The sequence below is a fragment of the Anomaloglossus baeobatrachus genome, chromosome 4 (genome assembly GCF_048569485.1).
Source record: "Anomaloglossus baeobatrachus isolate aAnoBae1 chromosome 4, aAnoBae1.hap1, whole genome shotgun sequence".
In the NCBI taxonomy this organism is placed as follows: domain Eukaryota; kingdom Metazoa; phylum Chordata; class Amphibia; order Anura; family Aromobatidae; genus Anomaloglossus; species Anomaloglossus baeobatrachus.
This window is the reverse complement of record NC_134356.1, coordinates 635,788,009-635,811,953: the sequence shown is the minus strand read 5'-3', so window position 1 is coordinate 635,811,953 and position 23,945 is coordinate 635,788,009. Positions and strand designations below refer to the sequence as shown.

At 47.6% G+C, this 23,945-nt stretch overlaps 1 protein-coding gene across 1 annotated transcript in view; it reads right to left on the bottom strand.

The window, feature by feature from the left end:
- The window catches only part of CHMP7 (charged multivesicular body protein 7), a 139,214-nt gene extending 115,652 nt beyond the window's left edge, over positions 1-23,562 (bottom strand). The window contains exon 1 of the mRNA XM_075346418.1: positions 23,331-23,562. The gene's annotated coding sequence lies outside the window, so the exon portion shown is untranslated. The remainder of the gene's footprint in view (positions 1-23,330) is intronic.
- Positions 23,563-23,945: the final 383 nt, after the last annotated feature.

Sequence of the window (23,945 nt, the reverse complement as noted above, 5' to 3'; positions counted from 1 at the left end):
GGGGTGTCACACGTAGCGATGTGTGCTGCCTCAGGAACGACGAACAATCTGTGTCCAGCACCAGCAACGATATTATGAAAATGAACGTATCAACAATTAGGTGAGTAATTTTGATCGTTAGCGGTCGTTCGTACGTTTCACACGCGTTTCACACGCAATGATGTCACTAACGAGGCCGGATGTGCATCACGAATTCCGTGACCCCAACGACATCTCGTTAGTGATATCGGTGCGTGTAAATGGGCCTAAAGTCTACCATATCACTATATAGAGATCTGCACTATGTGATTGGGGGGGGTCTGTCCTCAAAGACCTTTAGTAATCCGCTGGAAAGATGTGACCGTTGTGCCTTGTACTGCAACGGAAGCAACAGATTGGCCTTCCTAAGGCCGGTTTCACACAACCAGCTTTTCGCCGGTTTGTCGGATTCGGTGCACGCCAGTACAGTGTATACCGCACTAGGCGGATTTTACCGTGGATTTCCTGCAGATTTCCTGCATGTTTCGCTGCAGAAAATGTTCATAACCTTTCTGCAGTGATTCACCAGCAAAACCTGTGGGGAAAAAAAAATGCTGTGCGCACTAGGCAGATTTTAACAGCTACAGGTTTCGCTGCAGGATTCCCGCAGCAAAAACAATTGCATGTCACTTCTTTTCCGCACGTCGCTGCGGTATTTTACCCCATTGACTGTAGTGTAATCGTGAAATCCCGCAGGGAATAACGCAGGCAGCAAATTCTGTGCGTTTCATTGCATTTTCCTGCGTTATTCCCTGCAGTATTTTGCGTTTTTCGTGACATAGTGATAATCACTGCCCTGCGTTTTGCAAGGAAGTAATGTCACTAGAAGAGGAATATGAAATTGATCAGAGAGAAAATACACACATATCACACACAGACACATACATGTATCAGACACATAGAAATCAGGCATCATACATTCGCAGGGCTGGTATTTGGCCAGATGCTGCTACCCATATAAAGTCTATGGGGACCAAAATCGGGCACAAAGGGGTAGGAGCAAGCGCGTCATACTTACCGATCACCGGCTGTCACACTGCTCCCGCGGCAGCTCTTTCGTCTTCCCGAACAGCCGCTCATTAGTCTCATAACATATGCACGCCTTCCCTGCTCACCGGCGCCTATTGGTTGTATTCAGACGAGCCCCCACGCTGAGTGACAGCTGTCTCACTGCAACCAATCACAGCCGCCGGTGGGCGGGTCTATATTGTGCAGTGCAATAAATAAATAAAAAATAATTAAAAAAAAAACAGCGTGCAGTCCCCCCCCGAATTTTGATACCAGCCAGATAAAGCCTCAAGTCTGAAGGCTGGTATTCTCAGGATGGAGAGCCCCACGTTATGGGGAGCTCCCCAGCCTAAAAATATCAGCCAGCAGCCGCCCGGAATTGCCGAATCCATTAGATGCGACAGTCCCGGGACTCTACCTGGCTCATCCCGATTGCCATGATGCGGTGGCAATCAGGGTAATAAGGAGTTAGTGGTAGCAGCCCATAGCTGCCACTAAGTCCAAGATTAGTAATGGCAGCGTCTATGACCCGCCATGACTAATCTGTAAGCAAAGTAATTAAACACAACACAGAGAAATCCTTTATTTAAAATAACCCACAAAAAATCCCCCTCTTTCACCACTTCATTAAAATCCCCAAACACCGCTCCAGGTCCGGCGTAATCCACACGATGTCCCACGACTCTTGCAGATTGATTCAGCGGCGTCTAACATAGCACTCAATGCAGCCCTGTGAACGAGGCTGCAGGGGTAACTCCAGGTCATTTCTCACGGTCGGTGAGAAATAGAGCGACGTCACCGACCGGCAGTGACCCTGCGAAAACTGTTGGTGGGGGAGGGGGGGGGGCACATACATCATAAATAAAAACTGTAATCTCTATCAACCAATCCATTATCTATCAATCTATCTAGCCATCCATCTATTATCTATCTATCCATCTATCCCCCTATCATTCTATCCCTCTGTCTATTATCTATCTATTTATCATTTAATCTATCAGAAGGAAATTACACTTTTTTTTTTTTCTTTTTCCCCTCAATGTGCTTTATTGCATTGAATGCATTAAAACACATGTACCAGCCCGCGGCAATACCGCGGTAAAATCACATGTGATTTTCTGGTGCGGTTTGCTGCGCTTTTTTACCGCGGGTGCGGTAATATTTCAGAATCTGCGGAATTTTCTTAAGAAAATTCCATTTTCTAGTGCGCACAGGGCCTCCCGCAGCGTGCGCACAGGTCCTCAGGCCTCAGACTATGCTCACAAAAAGTGTGTGTTTTTAGAACAGATTCTCTCCAAAATCCTCAAACACTCTTCCAATTAATTTCTATGGGAAATTCACTTGGCTTTTCATTTGAGGAGTTTCTTTAGCTTTTTTTTTTATTTTTCATTTTGAAAAATGACTGATGAAAAAAAAAATGCTCATGTCCCTGTTGCTACTGAAGGAAACTGCTCCAAATATGCCCTGTCTGAACAAGGGGCTGCAAAGAAGACCTCAAGAAGAAGAAAACTCCCAAAATGAGGAGCTCTTCTTGAAGTTGATTCTACTTGGGAAAAAAATTCAAAAAACTCTTGTGTGAACATATCCTTACTTTTTTGAGTGTTTCCCAGGGTGCCACATTGGTCATTTGGTGGCCATTTCTTGCCCCACTCCTGCCGTTATTTATTGCTATCGCGTCCCTGTGTGACAATGGCCGTCTTGTATTGACACAGGTGTTTGTGGAGGTCTGTGGAGTACAGGATTTAGGACAAACTGTGTGTAAATGATGGTGTGAGAGAGAGAGGGGTCTGATCTGCACTGGAGCAGGGTTCCCTCGTACCATCATGGTGTCTACTATTGCCGCACGTGTAAAGCTCGTCAGCCCGGACCACTGGCATGGGGGGCTATATATGGCGATGGTCATTGTTTACATTATTGGTGCTTTGCACATGAATGACCACTTGGCCGCCCGGCTTATCCCATGAACCTTGCTCCCCTAATCGCCGGTGATCCCTGTTAATCACTATTGTGCCAGGCTCTTAGCCTAATGGGAATAAGCCGACAAAGCGTGCAGATACCAGGACACTAAGCTGCCAGGCACGGCCGGCGGATTGTATCAGGGCTGCCCGTTCATCACTGTGTCTACTCCCTCCCTCCAGTCACCAATGCAGCCTCATCCATTGCACAAAAATCAGCTTAGTAATTCCCCACGCATTTTAGGCTATGTTCACACCCGGCATTACTGGAGCAGAAACGTGAATGAGATTTTGGTAACTTGCGTCCTCCAGTTACGGGGGGAGAATTGCCTCAGTAATAGGTTTGCAGTGTGGATTTTATGGCCGCAGCTTGTACACAATTCTGCAGCTGATTTGAACCTTTGCGAAGTATCAGGGGAAATCTGCGGCAAAGGCCAGGATTTTTTTGCAGCTTATCTCAAGCTCAATATTTTAGATTTGTTCACACAGTTTCTTAATGTGGATTTTGGTGACAATTCTGTTCTAGAAATCACATACAAATGCTTTAAATACTTTTAAAATACACTTTGATGTGAAATTGAAGCACATCCGTTTCAAAATCCTCATTGAACACTTGTATGTGAGCATTCCCATACCGTGTACTCCACGTGAACATACCCACACCGTGGACTCCATGTGATCATGCCTATACCGTGTACTCCATGTGAGCATACCCATACCATGTACTCCATGTGATCATACCCACACCGTGTACTCCATGTGATCATGCCTATACCATGTACTCCATGTGATCATGCCCATACCGTGTACTCCATGTGATCATGCCCATACCGTGTACTCCATGTGATCATGCCCATACCGTGTACTCCATGTGATCATGCCCATACCGTGTACTCCATGTGATCATGCCCATACCGCGTACTCCATGTGAGCATACCCATACCGTGTACTCCATGTGATCATGCCTATACCGTGTACTCCATGTGAGCATACCCACACCGTGTACTCCATGTGATCATGCCTATACCGTGTACTCCATGTGAACATACCCATACCGTGTACTTCATGTGAACATACCCACACCGTGTACTCCATGTGATCATGCCCATACCGTGTACTCCTTGTGAACATTCCCTTACCGTAAACTCCATGTGAGCATACCCATACCGTGTACTCCATGTGAACATTCCCATACTATGTACTCAATGTGAACATGCCCATACTGTGTAATTGTCCACTTAGATATCTGAGCTTCTTAATCAGTAAATTGTTCCATTAATGGTGACTGTTTTGTCCAAAATCCCCATTCAGTTACTGTCTTTCTATATACTGTATATGATATGGCAGTGAGATTAGATTGTAAGCTTTTGTGGTTCAGTGTGTTTCATATTATTTCTGAAGTTTGTGCGGCTCACATACGTCCATCCACCCTGGTGCTGTCAGTCAGCAGGAGATAGATTACAGGACAGCTGCCACTCTGCCAGCGGGGTCACCCTGAATAACAATGGGGGTCCTCTAGTGCTGACCCTTATGTAATGACTCTTCCACTACAGTATTTTCTGCTATTGGATTTCTAGATCAGATGCACATGAGGGTTCGCAGGAGGAGGAGGAGGAGTGGGGGGGACACTTGGAACTGATCTAATGACAAATGTATATGTCTTGCACAAGCCGTCGTCTGACCCTGTCCTCCACAACCAAGAATGCTTGGCCTTGGCCTTTACATGGTTATTGGCGGAAATCCTCTGCTGCTTTATTCTCTCAGTGGAGAAATCAAAAATCTAGATCCCCAGTAGTCACATTGGCTTCCTCTCCTATACGTGACCCCCATAGAGCCCCCATAATTGATACTGGTGTATACGAGCGGAGCTGTGTCTCAGGTGACTTCAGTCCAGCAGATGGCAGCACAATCAGTGCAGTTGTGCCCTGGATGCCGCCCTTCCCTCCTCTCCACCCTCCGGAGGTCCCTGCCACACATGCCAGGAATAGGTGCCCCTCATATAATGAACATGGCGGACTCCCATTCACTTACACATCTTAATCTTCCATCTACAAGGACAGAGGTTCCTCTTGGATCTAACACCTATCCTGCAACATTGGCATAAGTAAATGACCCCTTATTAATTCTCCTAAGCCTCATTCAGCCTATATGTCAACTAAAACCCACAGTGTGTCTTATAAAGAGGAATTTTTACCTAGAAAACGCTCTGCAGTTCTGCACCGCCCTATACAGTATATCCTCTCTTATTTCTATCACCCTACCCGTACCTTTGGTTCCACTAATAACCTAAGACTGACATTTTTCATAATCTGAACCTTACACCTCCATCTCCAAGACTTCTCTCGTGCTGCCCCAGTCTTCTGGGATGCATTATCCCAGACAATCGGATTATTACCTAGTCCTTACAAAGTGTGGTCTAAAAACACCTCTCTAGACAGACCTATCCCCTCACTTCACTAATCTAACTGTTCCATTTTCGCCTCTCTAAATTTACCTCAGAATTTGGCCTCTTCTATTCATGTGTCCACATCCTCCATGCAGGGTCGGGAGGAGGTATTTTGGTGCCCTAGGCAGATGAAAGCAATGGTGCCCAACCCCCACCCCGAAGCAAAGGAATGGGTCAGAGACTAAGGTAATAGGATCCCTAACGCACCGCTCCTCTGATAGGTCAGGTAACAAACTCTAACGACCACTTCCAGTAGAATTTTTACCTTTTTCACCAAAAAATATCAGCAAAAGTAAAAACAAATGTAGTTTACTTTAGGGGTAATGATCAACTAAGCCTGCAGTTTGAGAGCTAGCTATACAATCACTCATTGTTCATGGACTGTAACACCCTTGGGTCGAGGGGTTTTCACCCTACTCGTCGCCAGGCCGGGGGTGCAGATCCATTGCGTCGTCGGGCTGGCCTGGCCCGGTTTCGTGACCCCGAGGCATACAGAAGGGAGGGAAGGCAGTGGACGGGAGGAAGGATGGAGGATGGGGATAGTGACGGTGAGGAAAGTCTTTTTAGATCATGACGCCACCTGTGGTTCGCGGCCAGAGATGGGCCGCCGCTGTGGGTGCTGCTCTCTGGAGCTTATGGTGAAGGTCGCAGCTGGGATGGTATCGCTCTCCACAGGCGGAGCGGGGTTACCCTGGGGAGGATGATGGAGCACAGACGGAGATGGTGGTAGTCCCCGTTGGCGCCGCAGCGCTGGGTGCCGGCAAATGAGAGGCAGAGGCAGGAACTTCGGTTCCAGGTCTTTTATGCACTGGTAGTTCAGACACTGCCCCAGAGTACCGATCTCTGCCACGATGGGCTCCAGCCGATCCCAGATAGTCGGCGGTCACCGCCGATGCCCGTGGAAGTCTTTCTAGTGAAGTGTCCCCCGTTTGCTATCCAGAACCCGGGCCGAGTCTCCAGCTCCAAGCCACAGGCCCTACAAAAGAAGAGAAACACTAGACTTGTGTTGTCTGTATGAGATGTTATCCCAAGCTGTGCCCGGGAAAGTCTGCTCTAGTGAGATGATTGCGCCTACTTCTTACCCCAAGTGGTGCTGCCCCCAGTGGTTGTCCTAGCAACTGGAGAAGTCCCATGCTTCATGATGGCTCACCTCCCTGTCTGTCCTAGTCCACCTTCCTGTGGGAAAGCATCCTATTGTTTTTTGTGTGTTGTTTTGTGAAGGCACCGGCAGTTAACCCCCTCTTAACCCCGGATGGATATTACCCCTTAAAGGAGGTGTAAGACCCTGTGGCGCCTCAAGCCTCAGGGGCGCCACATTCCCCGGTTGCAAATGACAGCACTTCGGGTCTGCAACAATTTACAGGGATCACTGTATTTTATTGTGCAATTAACCAAACAACATTTCTTCCCTTTTTGGGAGACACCGCAAATAAAGAATTTCAAACATTTCAACTTTTTGAAACAGGTCAACAGGTCATATCAATTTTTCAAAGTGCGGCATAGTAAAACAACATGAACTTTTATAAGGGGAAACATTTACTATCACTCTTTCTTTGCTGCTGCTTCTGGAGATGGCTGTACCAGGGAACCGGTCCCAACGCCCAGATTCTGGACACTCATGGGACAGCCCCTTGTAAAATATCCCGCTTTACCAGAACGGCGACAGATGGGCTGCCCGTCGGCCGTATACCGATCAGGAACTTGAGACAATGGGTCTTTGCCGCTTCGTCCCCAGAGGTCATCAGCATCGGAAGCCAGTTCCATGGTCACCGGTTGTTGGGTCACTGGTTCGGTCTGCAGTACCTTGATCAGAATAGCCATGCCTTTACTCAGTTCCAAAATCCGGAGTTGCAGTTCAAATAAGCTGTACAGTCTATCCTAGAAAACAGTTCCCGCTTTTGGCTGGAGACACGGGGTTTCCTGGTAATTTTCCTGGCAGCGAGCTCTCTTTCGCTCGCTTGTCTGGGCTCCACCCACGAAGAGACGCCTCCTCTTTTCCCGCTCTTTGTGAACAATGGCGTCTACTGATTTTGCTAATACACCACACACAGTCCATAAACAGAAAGTTCAATAGGTGCACAGTACCCGGTTGTGGCGGGCACATATACGCTGTTCGTGACGCCAAATTTAACACCCTGGGGTCGGGAGTGCAGATCCTCTGCGTCGTCATGGGCTGGCCTGGTCCAGTTTCGTGACCCCGAGGCGTACAGAAGGGAGGGAAGGCGGTAGACAGGAGGAAGGATGGAGAATGAGGTAGTGACGGTGAGGAAAGTCTTTTTAGATCGTGATGCCACCTGTGGTCCGCAGCCAGAGATGGGCTGTGGGTGCAGGGCTGATGGTGAAGGTCGCAGCCGGGATGGTGTCGCTCTCCACAGGCAGAGCGGGTTACCCCGGGGAGGATGATGGAGGACGGACGGGGGTGGTGGTAGTCCCTGTTTGCACCGCAGTGCTGGGCGACGGCAAATGAGAGGCAGAGACAAGGGCTGTGGTTCCAAGTCTTTTACTCACTGGTAGTTCAGGCGCTGCCCCAAAGTACCAGTCTCTGCCAAGAAGGGCTCCAGCCGATCCAGGATAGTCGGCGGTCACCGCCGGTGCCCGTGGACGTCTTTCTAGTGAAGTGTCCCCCGTTTGCTATCCAGAACCCGGGCCGAGCCTCCAGCTCCAAGCCACGGGCCCCACAAAGAAAGAGAAACACTAGACTCCTGTTCTCGGTGCGTGATGTTATCCCAAGCTGTGCCCGGGAAAGTCTGCTCTAGTGTGTTGCTTGCGCCTACTTCTTACCCCAAGTGGTGCCACCCCCAGTGGTTGTCCTAGCGACTGGAGAAGTCCCATGCTTCGTGATGGCTCACCTTCCTGTCTGCCCTAGTCCACCCCATGTGGGAAAGCACCTTATTGTATTATATGTTATTTTGTGAAGGCACCGGCAGTTAACCCCCTCCTAACCCGGGATGGATATTACCCATTAAAGGAGGTGTAATACCCCGTGGCACCTGAAACCTCAGGGGCGCCACAGGACCATTTACACCAGGGGTCTTAAATACTCAGCCGGGTGTATTGGCCGCACATAGAAAAAAATAATATTGGGGGGCTGCATTGGTTGCAGGACAAAGTGACATTTCTATTGGTACCATATTTTTTTTCTCTACACCTTTGGATCACTGGTTTTAAACATTTCTTTTGCTTGTTCATTATAACACATGTACACTTTATATATAAATATATATATATATATATATATATATATATATATATATACTGTATGTGTACGTATAAATATATATATATATATATATATATATACATATACATATATATATACTGTATGTATATATGTATATATATATACATACATACATATATATATATACATAGATTTATATATATGTATAACATATAAAGCTGTGTGTGTGTGTGTGTGTGTGTGTGTGTGTGTGTGTGTGTGTGTGTGTGTGTGTGTGTGTGTGTGTGTGTGTGTCCGGGATTGTCATCTGCATCGTCGCAGCTACAGCCACAAAATTCTGCACACTCACACGTCTGGACCCCGAGAGCATCATAGGCTATGTTAGAAGGCGAAATTTTAACCCCGCGCGTTCCAATTTGCCAATCAATTTTGCCCCTATCTACATAATGGGAAAAAGTGAAACGAAAAGTGTATCCACACCGTCGCATTTACAATCACGAAATTTTGCACAGACACCTCATGTGACCCAGGGAACGTCGTAGACTATGTTTTGACAGGAAAATGTAACCCCGCGCTTTACAGTTACTCTCCAAAAAACATGCCTCCATTAAAGTAAATGGAGCCTGGAAATACAGGTTATTAGTAGGAGCTGTGATTGGTTGCTATAGGAACAAAAGACATTCATAGTTTAAGAAGCTTATATGTGAGGTAATAAGATGTCGGTGGGGAGACTGATAGAGAGAGACAGACAGGGAAACAGACAGAGAGATAGAGACAGACAGGGAAAGAGACAGACAGAGACAGACGGGGACAGAGACAGACCTGGAAAGAGACAGACCTGGAAAGAGACAGACCTGGAAAGAGACAGACAGACATGGGGAAAGAGACAGAGACAGGCAGACAGGGAAGGAGGAGACAGCCAGAGAGACAGACAAAGATAGATGGGGAAAGACACAGACCCTGATAGAGACAGACGGGGAGACAGAGTAATAGAGACATACAAGGAAAGAGACAGGCAGACAGGGAAAGCGACAGACAGGAAAAGACACAGACAAAGAGACGGGGAGACAGACGGGGAAAGAGACAGACCTGGGAAAGAGACAGACCTAGAAAGAGACAAATGGGGAAAGAAACACAGAGCTAGAGACAGACAAAAAAAGAGACAGACAGACACAGGCAGATGGGGAAAGAGACAGACAGGGAAAGAGACAGACTGGGAAAGAGACAGACCTGGAAAGAGACAGACGGAGCACATTATTTGGCCAATTTAGTTAAATCTGCGTGGAATATCTGTGGTGTTAAAATATATGTTGTGAATTCTTAAAATACAGAGGTCCAATAGACTCAGGTACAAAAATACACGCAGGAAAATAACGCAGACAGGACTACGCGTTTCGGCGGTGTTTTAAACCTTCCTCACGGTCCAAAACCTAATCTGCCTTCTGAGCATGGAGCCATATATGTGAAGGGGAAGAGAAAAAGTACTGCATAACCGGGAAGCACACCCAACTATCATATAAATAAATAGAATTTTATTGAATTGCATAAACAATTAAAACATACTTAAAAACATATACCCACACCAGGGTCTCTCCATAAATTACAGCAGTATTATAAATGGAATGTTCGCTCTGGTCAATAAGCATGCAAAATCATCATAGTTTACAACATTCCATACAATCCACTATAAATAGAGTAAGAGCAATGAGCATATCTGTTGGAGCCAGCCACAACCCATAACCTCCTAAGGTAAAGGATCTCAAGCATAGAAGGAGGCTGAAAATACAAAGTGGCCCCAACCAAACATACAGACCAGTAGTAACCTGTCTACATGTATCAGCTGCAAGCTGTAGAGACCCTGGGATACGCCCCACGCGTATCGCCAGTAGGCTTCATCAGGGACAAAAAGTGGTGCACAATTCAACATCAAATCATCTTATATAGTGTCGAAGCATAATTATGTATGACCTATAGTCACCTGTAAGTTCTGGTCCAGACCAGCTGGAGCTAACGTGCTCCACATGCAAACAGCGCCGTCCATGGTAACACAGCCCATGGTAGGAGCTGAGCAGGTATCTCTGGAACAATATCAAGTTCCGGTAAGAGAAAAAAAAAAGTCCCACAGTCATGCGCAAGTGCTAACCCAAACGTCATAATCCCAGCGTATGTTGTTATGGAGATCAGGTAAGTGAAGGAGGGAAGGAGAACGTGGGGTGCGCATGCGCAGTTTAGAGTCATAATATCGCTGACTGTCAGCGCTGCAAACACAGGGAAAAAGAGAGCAAACATGCTGTCAGGCAATGTGAGATCATAGCATTCATAGCTGTCAGAGGGGGAAACAAACATGGAGGCAGGTATAGGCACAGAATATCCATGCAATTCCATACTCCACTTGTTCCTCTCCTTTGTTTTGAGGATAACTATACATAGGTATGGTAAAACACATATATTGCTGTTACAGTGTTCGCCACAGTCAAGGCAAGGAAAACTGAGATGCAATAGATAGTATATTAGTATTGCTTTTTTATTTCTTAAGCTTTTTTTTTTTGTTATATAAATTGTATTTATATTTTTTAATTATCTATTAACTATCAATTTAGATGGAAGAAGAAAATATGCCAAGAGAATTATATATAACCGATATTGAAGTTATAGTGCATAACATATGGTTTGTTATATTTAGAACCATTTGAGGCAACTACCTATTGCAACTCAGTTAGGCCTGCCATAGAGATTAAAGCATTTACAAACACCACCGGTGGAAGAATCCCGGTGTCCATTAGGATTTAGAAAGTCCATGATCATAGTTCAACGTTTAATGTGTTATAGATATATATTGCAATCATGCATGCTTCGCCTCTGTGTCATAGGTACTGTGTCCCACCTTCATTCAGCTTGCTGCAAGGAAAAAAAAAATTAATATATACATGTCCGCATAGCGTTGGCGCTGGGGTCACAGTGTCCATAATGGTTGGAGGGTCCGAAGTCATAGTTCGACCGATAACATTCCATAGGCTGATATTCCAGTGGTCCACACTCAACTCCTGGGAGGTTTGGCCTACGTATACCATGTTACAGGGACATATTAGGGCATAAATAACATTTTTTGATTTACAATTTACGTATGTAGTTAATGCGTGTTCTTTAGTGTCCTGTGGGTTGCAAAATTTATGTCGGGTTATCTGCATAAGTGGACAGACGTTACAGTCTCCACAAGGGTAGGAGCCTACAAGATTGTATCCTCTGTTGAGTCTTAATTGGGGTTTTACAAAATGACTACTCATTAATCTGTCTCTCAGATTCGGTGCCCTTCGTGCGGTTAATATGGGGTGTTCACTGACCACATTACAAGTTTGAAGATCTGTGGTCAGGATGGGCCAATGGTGTTGTAGAATGTTCTTAATTTCTCCCCACTGGTTGTTATATGTGGTAATAAGTCTCACCTGCCAATCTTGCTTTCTTGGTTTCTTCAGGATCAGTGAGGCTTGGGATTCCCGATTGGCCCTTTGAAACGCCCTTGAGATGACTTTTTTAGGATAACCACGTTCTTGAAACCTATGGGTTAAATTTTTAGCTTGCATCCGAAATTCCCCATCATCAGTACAGTTTCGTCGTGTTCTGAGAAACTGACCTGTTGGGACGCCCATCCTGGTGTGCATCGGATGAAAACTACTGAATTCCAGCAAGCTGTTGGTTGCTGTCGTTTTCCGATATAAATTGGTGATGAGTGTATCGTCTCTTCTCGTGATTTCTAAGTCCAGAAAGTTAACCTTGAGGGGAGACATGGTGCAGGTTAAATAGATATTGAGATCGTTGCTGTTCAAAGTTGTTATAAATTCCTGACACTCCTCTTCTGTCCCATTCCAGATAAAAAAGACATCATCCACATATCTTAACCAATGGGTCACCTTGGTCTTAAATTGGTCCATCTTATATATCCATAATGCTTCCCACCAACCTAAAAATAGGTTGGCGAAAGATGGTGCGCATTTAACCCCCATGGCCACTCCAGAGATCTGTCTATAGAATATATGGTCAAATAAAAAATAATTATGTTGTAACACGAAGTCCAATAGATCCAACACAAACGAGTCATGCATGCGGTCAGAGTATAATTACTTATCCAAGAAGTATGTGACCGCAAGCATCCCATGATTATGTCCAATGTTGGTATAAAGTGACTCTACATCGCATGTCACCAAGAGGGACTGCGATGAGAGTTGGACATTTTGGCAGGTCTGTATAAAATTGGAAGTGTCACGAACATAAGAGGGGATAGCAGTGACCATGGGTTGCAGAAAAAAGTCCACATAGTTACTGGCTCTTTCACATAGACTTCCAATGCTCGCGATAATAGGTCTACCTGGTGGCTTTTGTAGACACTTATGCACCTTGGGAAGCATATAAAATGTGGGTATCACTGGATGTTCTACCCACATATATTTTTTCTCGGTGTTGTTAATTATTCCATGGTGATAAGCGGCATCTAAGATTTTATGGAGTTTACTTGTGAAAACAGAGGTTGGATCAGATGGTAGACGGGTATAGAATTGAGGATTGCCAAGCTGACGTTTGGCTTCCTCTATGTACATCTCTGTGGGCCATAGTACAATGTTTCCACCTTTATCAGCCTCTTTAATCAAAAAGATATTATTTTGTTTGAGACCTCGAAGGGCTGCTTTTTCTTGCGATGTTATATTAGATAGCAACGGTGCATCCCTAAGTTGCAGTATGTCTTTTTTGGCTAATTCAAAAAATATCCGCACCGACGGAACTAAGGAAAAACAAGGTAATACCGTAGACTTATTTTTGTAAGGAAATCTTTTTCTACCCGGGTTACCTTCGTTCTCCTCTAGTAAATCCAAGAGATCACGCAGGACTTGTTGGTCTGTGCTGGTGAGATCGTTCAACATTTCTGGCTTGTGATAAAAAACCTGAAAAACAAGATTGCGGCAGAAGAGATACAAATCCTTAATTAACACGAATTTGTCCAACCCATTTGTGGGAGAAAAGGTTAATCCTTTCTTCAGTATTGTAGTTTCTTGTTCCGAGAGTACATGAGTCGACAAATTTATGATCTGTTAAGTGGTGTCTCTTACCTGCTGCATATGACTGGGTGGATTTGGTCCGGTGGATACATCTAGCGTCTGGATTGGGCACCGATTCTGTATGATCCCATTTGTTTTTTCGGTCTGGTCGTCCTTCGGTTTGTTGCGCCTGCGACCCCTGCCTCTTCGGGTCCGGTGTCTGCCTCGCTGCCGGTAGTTGATAAAAAATCACTAGAAGTAGATCTCTCGATATTTTGCCTGTCATGGATTTCTGTGCGGTACTTGGGATTATACCCTTTACGTGTGTTGCCCCTATGTCTCCATCTAAATGCGGTCTTATTTTCAAAGTCTATTTGATCTCTTTTAAACTTTTTCCACTTTTTTTTCAATTATTTCCTGCTCATATTTATCCATAGAGTCTTTGAGTTTTTGTTGAAATGCGGTAATCTGTGTGGTATCCCCATTTCTTGCTGGCAGGCACAAGCTGGCACCTTATTTTTCCAGAAAAATGTGGTTTCAGAGACATCAGATGAATTGTCACTGCTTATGTCTGATCTCACAACGGCCCATAAAACCGGAATCCGCTTATGGTGGAATATGCGCAGCTTAGAGGAGTACCTTAAGGCAAGTATTGCTCCTCGGGGATTGCGTGTATCCATATTTCCTGCTTGGGAACCCTCACTAGATTTTCAAGCAACATGGGAACAGGGTTTATTACAATGCTCTGGCATAATTATCAATATGCTTCTAGAGCATGACAGGTTGCTCCTGGCAACGACAAGAACTAACATTAAAGATCTAGAAGCGAAGTTAGCAAGAAATGGGGATACCACACAGATTACCGCATTTCAACAAAAACTCAAAGACTCTATGGATAAATATGAGCAGGAAATAATTGAAAAAAAGCGGAAAAAGTTTAAAAGAGATCAAATACTTAGAAAATAAGACCGCATTTACATGGAGACATAGGGGCAACATACGTAAAGGGTATAATCCCAAGTACCGCACAGAAATCCATGACAGGCAAAATATCGAGAGATCTACTTCTAGTGATTATTTATCAACTACCGGCAGCGAGGCAGACACCGGACCCGAAGAGGCAGGGGTCGCAGGCGCAACAAACCGAAGGACGACCAGACCGAAAAAACAAATGGGATCATACAGAATCGGTGTCCGATCCAGACGCTAGATGTATCCACCGGACCAAATCCACCCAGTCATATGCAGCAGGTAAGAGACACCACTTTACAGATCATAAATTTGTCGACTCATGTACTCTCGGAACAAGAAACTACAATACTGAAGAAAGGATTAACCTTTTCTCCCACAAATGGGTTGGACAAATTCGTGTTAATTAAGGATTTGTATCTCTTCTGCCGCAATCTTGTTTTTCAGGTTTTTTATCACAAGCCAGAAATGTTGAACGATCTCACCAGCACAGACCAACAAGTCCTGCGTGATCTCTTGGATTTACTAGAGGAGAACGAAGGTAACCCGGGTAGAAAAAGATTTCCTTACAAAAATAAGTCTACGGTATTACCTTGTTTTTCCTTAGTTCCGTCGGTGCGGATATTTTTTGAATTAGCCAAAAAGAAGGGAATTTTGTTTACTTACCGTAAATTCCTTTTCTTCTAGCTCCTATTGGGAGACCCAGACAATTGGGTGTATAGCTTCTGCCTCCGGAGGCCACACAAAGTATTACACTTAAAAGTGTAAAGCCCCTCCCCTTCTGCCTATACACCCCCCCGTGCATCACGGGCTCCTCAGTTTTGGTGCAAAAGCAGGAAGGAGGAAAACTTATAAATTGGTCTAAAGTAAATTCAATCCGAAGGAAGTTCGGAGAACTGAAAACCATTCAACATGAACAACATGTGTACACAAAGAACAACAGCCCGAAGGGAACAGGGGCGGGTGCTGGGTCTCCCAATTGGAGCTAGAAGAAAAGGAATTTACGGTAAGTAAACAAAATTCCCTTCTTCTTTGTCGCTCCATTGGGAGACCCAGACAATTGGGACGTCCAAAAGCAGTCCCTGGGTGGGTAAAATAATACCTCGTAATAGAGCCGTAAAAACGGCCCCTTCCTACAGGTGGGCAACCGCCGCCTGCAGGACTCGCCTACCTAGGCTGGCATCTGCCGAAGCATAGGTATGCACCTGATAGTGTTTCGTGAACGTGTGCAGGCTCGACCAGGTAGCCGCCTGACACACCTGCTGAGCCGTAGCCTGGTGCCGCAAAGCCCAGGACGCACCCACGGCTCTGGTAGAATGGGCCTTCAGCCCTGAGGGAATCGGAAGCCCAGAAGAACGGTAGGCTTCGAGAATTGGTTCCTTGATCCACCGAGCCAGGGTTGACTTGGAAGCCTGTGACCCTTTACGCTGGCCAGCGACAAGGACAAAGAGTGCATCCGAGCGGCGCAGGGGCGCCGTACGAGAAATGTAGAGTCTGAGTGCTCTCACCAGATCTAAGTGCAAATCCTTTTCACATTGGTGAACTGGATGAGGACAAAAAGAAGGTAAAGAGATATCCTGATTGAGATGAAAGGGGGATGAAAGGGGGATACCACCTTCGGGAGAAATTCCGGAACCGGCCGCAGAACCACCTTGTCCTGGTGAAACACCAGGAAAGGGGCTTTGCATGACAACGCTGCTAGCTCAGACACTCTCCGAAGTGATGTGACTGCTACTAGGAAGACCACTTTCTGCGAAAGGCGTGAAAGAGAAATATCCTTCATTGGCTCGAACGGTGGTTTCTGAAGAGCCATCAGCACCCTGTTCAGATCCCAGGGTTCTAACGGACGCTTGTAAGGAGGGACTATGTGACAAACCCCCTGCAGGAACGTGCGTACCTGTGTCTGGCTAGGCGCTTCTGAAAAAACACAGAGAGCGCTGAGACTTGTCCCTTAAGGGAGCCGAGCGACAGACCCTTTTCCAATCCGGATTGAAGGAAGGAAAGAAAAGTGGGCAAGGCAAATGGCCAGGGAGTAAAACCCTGATCAGAGCACCAGGATAAGAATATCCTCCACGTCCTGTGGTAGATCTTGGCGGACGTTGGTTTCCTGGCCTGTCTCATAGTGGCAATGACCTCTTGAGATAACCCTGAAGACGCTAGGATCCAGGACTCAATGGCCACACAGTCAGGTTGAGGGCCGCAGAATTCAGATGGAAAAACGGCCCTTGAGACAGCAAGTCTGGTCGGTCTGGTAGTGCCCACGGTTGGCCCACTGTGAGATGCCACAGATCCGGGTACCATGACCTCCTCGGCCAGTCTGGAGCGACGAGGATGGCGCGGCGGCAGTCGGACCTGATCTTGCGTAACACTCTGGGCAGCAGTGCCAGAGGAGGAAACACATAAGGCAGTTGAAACTGCGACCAATCCTGAACTAATGCGTCCGCCGCCAGAGCTCTGTGATCTTGAGACCGTGCCATGAATGCCGGGACCTTGTTGTTGTGCCGTGACGCCATTAGGTCGACGTCCGGCATCCCCCAGCGGCAACAGATCTCTTGAAACACGTCCGGGTGAAGGGACCATTCCCCTGCGTCCATGCCCTGGCGACTGAGAAAGTCTGCTTCCCAGTTTTCTACGCCCGGGATGTGAACTGCGGATATGGTGGAGGCTGTGGCTTCCACCCACAGCAGAATCCGCCGGACTTCCTGGAAGGCTTGCCGACTGCGTGTTCCGCCTTGGTGGTTGATGTATGCCACCGCGGTGGAGTTGTCCGACTGAATTCGGATCTGCTTGCCTTCCAGCCACGGCTGGAACGCCTTTAGGGCAAGATACACTGCCCTTATCTCCAGAACAATGATCTGTAGGGAGGACTCCGGCTGAGTCCAGGTACCCTGAGCTCTGTGGTGGAGAAAGACCGCTCCCCACCCTGACAGACTCGCGTCCGTCGTGACCACCGCCCAGGATGGGGGTAGGAAGGATTTCCCCTTCGACAATGAAGTGGGAAGAAGCCACCACCGAAGGGAGGCTTTGGCTGCCTGAGAAAGGGAGACGTTCCTGTCGAGGGACGTCGACTTCCTGTCCCATTTGCGGAGAATGTCCCACTGAAGTGGACGCAGATGAAACTGCGCAAAAGGAACTGCCTCCATTGCTGCCACCATCTTCCCTAGGAAGTGCATGAGGCGCCTCAAGGGGTGTGACTGGCCTTGAAGGAGAGATTGCACCCCTGTCTGTAGTGAACGCTGTTTGTTCAGCGGAAGCTTCACTATCGCTGAGAGAGTATGAAACTCCATGCCAAGATATGTCAGTGATTGGGCCGGTGTCAGATTTGACTTTGGGAAATTGATGATCCACCCGAATCTCTGGAGAGTCTCCAGAGCAATGTCCAGGCTGTGTTGGCATGCCACTCGAGAGGGTGCCTTGACAAGCAGATCGTCTAAGTAAGGGATCACCGAGTGTCCCTGAGAGTGTAGGACTGCTACCACTGTTGCCATGACCTTGGTGAAAACCCGTGGGGCTGTCGCCAGGCCGAAAGGCAGTGCCACGAACTGAAGGTGTTCGTCCCCTATGGCGAAACGCAGGAAGCGCTGATGCTCTGGTGCAATCGGTACGTGGAGATAAGCATCTTTGATGTCGATTGATGCTAGGAAATCTCCTTGGGACATTGAGGCGATGACGGAGCGGAGCGATTCCATCCGGAACCGCCTGGTTTTTACGTGTTTGTTGAGCAGTTTTAGGTCCAGAACAGGACGGAAAGATCCGTCCTTTTTTGGCACCACAAACAAGTTGGAGTAAAAACCGTGACCCTGTTGCTGAAGAGGAACAGGGATCACCACTCCTTCTGCCTTCAGAGTGCTCACTGCCTGAAGAAGAGCATCGGCTCGCTCGGGGGGCGGAGATGTTCTGAAGAAACAAGTCGGAGGACGAGAGCTGAACTCTATCCTGTAACCGTGAGACAGAATGTCTCTCACCCAACGGTCTTGTACCTGTGGCAGCCAGGCGTCGCAAAAGCGGGAGAGCCTGCCACCGACCGAGGATGCGGTTTGAAGAGGCCGAAAGTCATGAGGAGGCCGCTTTGGGAGCGGTTCCTCCGGCGGTCTTTTTAGGACGTGACTTAGACCGCCATGAATCGGAGTCCCTCTGACCCTTCTGTGGCCTGTTGGACGAGGAGAATTGAGACCTGCCCGCGGGCCGAAAGGACCGAAACCTCGATTGTACCTTCCGTTGTTGAGGTCTGTTTGGTTTGGACTGGGGTAAGGATGAGTCCTTTCCCTTGGATTGTTTAATGATTTCATCCAATCGCTCACCAAACAGGCGGTCGCCAGAAAGTGGCAAACCGGTTAAGAACTTTTTGGAAGCAGAGTCTGCCTTCCATTCACGTAGCGACAAGGCCCTGCGGACTGCCACCGAATTGGCGGATGCTACCACCGTACGGCTCGCAGAGTCCAGGACAGCATTAATGGCATAGGACGCAAATGCCGACGCCTGAGAGGTTAAGGACACCACTTGCGGAGCAGAGACACGTGTGACTGCATTAATCTGCGAGTGACAAGCTGAGATAGCTTGGAGTGCCCATACGGCTGCGAATGCCGGAGCAAAGGAAGCGCCGATAGCTTCATAGATGGATTTCAGCCAGAGTTCCATCTGTCTGTCAGTGGCATCTTTGAGTGAAGCCCCATCTTCCACTGCAACAATGGATCTGGCCGCCAGTCTGGAGACTGGAGGATCCACCTTGGGACACTGAGCCCAACCCTTGACAACGTCAGGGGGGAAGGGATAACGTGTGTCCTTAAGGCGCTTAGAAAAGCGCTTATCTGGACAAGCTCGGTGTTTCTGTACTGCCTCTCTGAAGTCGGAGTGATCCAGAAACGTACTCATTGTACGTTTGGGAAACCTAAAACGGAATTTCTCCTGCTGAGAAGCTGACTCCTCAATTGGAGGAGCTGGGGGAGAAAGGTCCAACACCTGATTGATGGACGCTATAAGGTCATTCACTATGGCGTCTCCTTCAGGTGTATCTAGGTTGAGAGCGACCTCAGGATCAGAATCCTGATCTGCCACCTCCGCTTCATCCTCTAGAGAGTCCTCCTGCTGAGACCCTGAGCAGTGTGATGAGGTCGAGGGAAGCTCCCAGCGAGCCCGCTTAGGCGGTCTGGGACTGCGGTCCGTGTCAGAGACCTCACCCTGGGACCTGTGAGTCACCCCAGGAGCACTTTGCTGCTCCAACCGAGGGGGGCCTGGGGTCAATGATTCCACAGTGCCCGGGGCCTGTGTTACCGGTCTGGACTGCAAGGCTTCTAGTATCTTAGCAGACCATTTATCCATAGACTCAGAAAGTTTGTCAGCGAATACTGCAAACTCCGTCCCTGTCACCTGGACAGTGGTAGCAGGTGGTTCCACCTGGGCCACCAGTGGCAGAGGCTCCGGCTGAGTAAGTGCCGCAGGGGCCGAGCATTGTACACAATGAGGGTAGGTGGAACCTGCCAGTAGCATAGCCGCACATGAGGTACAGGTTGCAAAGTAAGCCTGTGCTTTGGCACCCTTGCTTTTTGCGGACGACATGCTGTTGTCTCCTCAGAGTACAATCCGGGAGGGTATATAGCCAAAAACCAACAGTGCGACCGTACAGAGTATATGTATAGCATATAAGCATATACATATATAAACTTCGGCACCCAGGGGGGCCAGCACCTAGTAACAGGTGCGGCTTACCGACCGCCCAAAGCGGTTGTGTGACCACCAGATTCCCTGCCTGGGCCTCCCAGAGCCGTGTTGTCTCTCCTCTCCAGCTTCAGAAGTGCTGACAGGAATGGCTGTCAGCGTTCTGTGAGGAGGAGGGGGCCGTGGGCGTGCCCTAGAAAGTGCGGGAATCTGGTGCCCCACTGTGCTCAGTGAGGGAGGAGGAGGATACAAAGTATGCTCCAGCCCTCAGCGCTGACGTCCAGTGCAGCGTCCCTCCCTTCCCCTGACTGGCAGGCCGGGGGGCGGGAGTATGTGGTACTAGGCCGCAGAAGCCGGGGACTAAAGTTATAAGCGCGGCCGGCAAACAAGCGCGGCCAGCGCGGTAGTCCCGGCGCACCAACACACCCAGCAGTGCTGCAGCGTGTATAACACAGGCGCTCCATGCGCCGTCCCCAAGGGGACACAGAGTACCTCACAGTAGCAGGGCCTTGTCCCTGACGATACCCGGCTCCTGTCCAGCAGATTCCCCAGGGGCTGCGGAGGGAGCACGGTCCCAGTGTCTGGAGACCGATTAGGATCCCACTTCACCCAGAGCCCTTAAGGGATGGGGAAGGAAAACAGCATGTGGCTCCTGCCTATGTACCCGCAATGGGTACCTCAACCTTAACAACACCGCCGACCAGAGTGGGGTGAGAAGGGAGCATGCCGGGGGCCTGTTATGGGCCCTCTTTTCTTCCATCCGATATAGTCAGCAGCTGCTGCTGACTAAATTGTGGAGCTATGCGTGCATGTGTGCCTCCTTCGCACAAAGCATAAAAACTGAGGAGCCCGTGATGCACGGGGGGGTGTATAGGCAGAAGGGGAGGGGCTTTACACTTTTAAGTGTAATACTTTGTGTGGCCTCCGGAGGCAGAAGCTATACACCCAATTGTCTGGGTCTCCCAATGGAGCGACAAAGAAAGACATACTGCAACTTAGGGATGCACCGTTGCTATCTAATATAACATCGCAAGAAAAAGCAGCCCTTCGAGGTCTCAAACAAAATAATATCTTTTTGATTAAAGAGGCTGATAAAGGTGGAAACATTGTACTATGGCCCACAGAGATGTACATAGAGGAAGCCAAACGTCAGCTTGGCAATCCTCAATTCTATACCCGTCTACCATCTGATCCAACCTCTGTTTTCACAAGTAAACTCCATAAAATCTTAGATGCCGCTTATCACCATGGAATAATTAACAACACCGAGAAAAAATATATGTGGGTAGAACATCCAGTGATACCCACATTTTATATGCTTCCCAAGGTGCATAAGTGTCTACAAAAGCCACCAGGTAGACCTATTATCGCGAGCATTGGAAGTCTATGTGAAAGAGCCAGTAACTATGTGGACTTTTTTCTGCAACCCATGGTCACTGCTATCCCCTCTTATGTTCGTGACACTTCCAATTTTATACAGACCTGCCAAAATGTCCAACTCTCATCGCAGTCCCTCTTGGTGACATGCGATGTAGAGTCACTGTATACCAACATTGGACATAATCATGGGATGCTTGCGGTCACATACTTCTTGGATAAGCAATTATACTCTGACCGCATGCATGACTCGTTTGTGTTGGATCTATTGGACTTCGTGTTACAACATAATTATTTTTTATTTGACCATATATTCTATAGACAGATCTCTGGAGTGGCCATGGGGGTTAAATGCGCACCATCTTTCGCCAACCTATTTTTAGGTTGGTGGGAAGCATTATGGGTATATAAGATGGACCAATTTAAGACCAAGGTGACCCATTGGTTAAGATATGTGGATGATGTCTTTTTTATCTGGAATGGGACAGAAGAGGAGTGTCAGGAATTTATAACAACTTTGAACAGCAACGATCTCAATATCTATTTAACCTGCACCATGTCTCCCCTCAAGGTTAACTTTCTGGACTTAGAAATCACGAGAAGAGACGATACACTCATCACCAATTTATATCGGAAAACGACAGCAACCAACAGCTTGCTGGAATTCAGTAGTTTTCATCCGATGCACACCAGGATGGGCGTCCCAACAGGTCAGTTTCTCAGAACACGACGAAACTGTACTGATGATGGGGAATTTCGGATGCAAGCTAAAAATTTAACCCATAGGTTTCAAGAACGTGGTTATCCTAAAAAAGTCATCTCAAGGGCGTTTCAAAGGGCCAATCGGGAATCCCAAGCCTCACTGATCCTGAAGAAACCAAGAAAGCAAGATCGGCAGGTGAGACTTATTACCACATATAACAACCAGTGGGGAGAAATTAAGAACATTCTACAACACCATTGGCCCATCCTGACCACAGATCTTCAAACTTGTAATGTGGTCAGTGAACACCCCATATTAACCGCACGAAGGGCACCGAATCTGAGAGACAGATTAATGAGTAGTCACTTTGTAAAACCCCAAGTAAGACTCAACAGAGGATACAATCTTGTAGGCTCCTACCCTTGTGGAGACTGTAACGTCTGTCCACTTATGCAGATAACCCGACATAAATTTTGCAACCCACAGGACACTAAAGAACACGCATTAACTACATACGTAAATTGTAAATCAAAAAATGTTATTTATGCCCTAATATGTCCCTGTAACATGGTATACGTAGGCCAAACCTCCCAGGAGTTGAGGAAAAGAGTCCAGAAGCATAGCTCTACTATTAATTTGGCAGCTTTGGACCAGAAAAAGGGTAAATCTCTCACACCCATAGCCACCCACTTCCTTCAGCACCATAAATCCATCTCGAGAGGGATACGTGTGTTGGGTTTGCAAAAATTTAAGGGTAATGCAAGAGGGGGCTCATGTCACAAGTGGCTACTCCAGACAGAGTCCAGATGGATTTTTAGATTAAATTCCATCACACCATTCGGATTAAATGAAGAACTTCTCTTTACAGCAGGGGTGGGGAACCTTTTTACTGCCGGGGGCCATTTGGAATTTCCTACTAACCTTTGGGGGCCGCACAACATTATCAACCTGAAAAATAACCCTGCTATATTTGGTCAAACGATTAACTCACCCCTATTGTGGTGGCCGGAGCTGCTTCTCTTTGGTGCGATTGTAATGTTCGGTGATATTGATCATCTTGTTTCTCACAGCTGCTTTTCCAGGTTTGTCTCTGTCTGGAGATGCTGGGGGCATACACATCACAGGAGGGGCCAGGGCGCATAAATTACAGGAGACACTGGGAGTACACATCACAGGAGGGGCTGGGGCATATACATCACAGGAGGGGCTGGGGCATATACATCACAGGAGGGGCTGGGGCATATACATCACAGGAGGGGCTGAGGCATATACATCACAGAAGGGGCTGGGGCATATACATCACAGGAGGGGCTGGGGCATATACATCACAGGAGGGGCTGGGGCATATACATCACAGGAGGAGCTGGGGCATATACATCACAGGAGGGGCTGGGGCATATACATCAGTAGGGGGCATGGACAGCCCTGGCGGTGGCACAGACATGACTGGGGACACGCACAGCACTGGGTGGCAGCACGCACTGCACTGGGTGGCAGCACGCACTGCACTGGGTGGCAGCACGGACTGCACTGGGTGGCAGCATTAGGGAGACAGACAGGTCTGGGGGAACATAGACATCAATAGGAGAGCACGGACTGGGGAGCA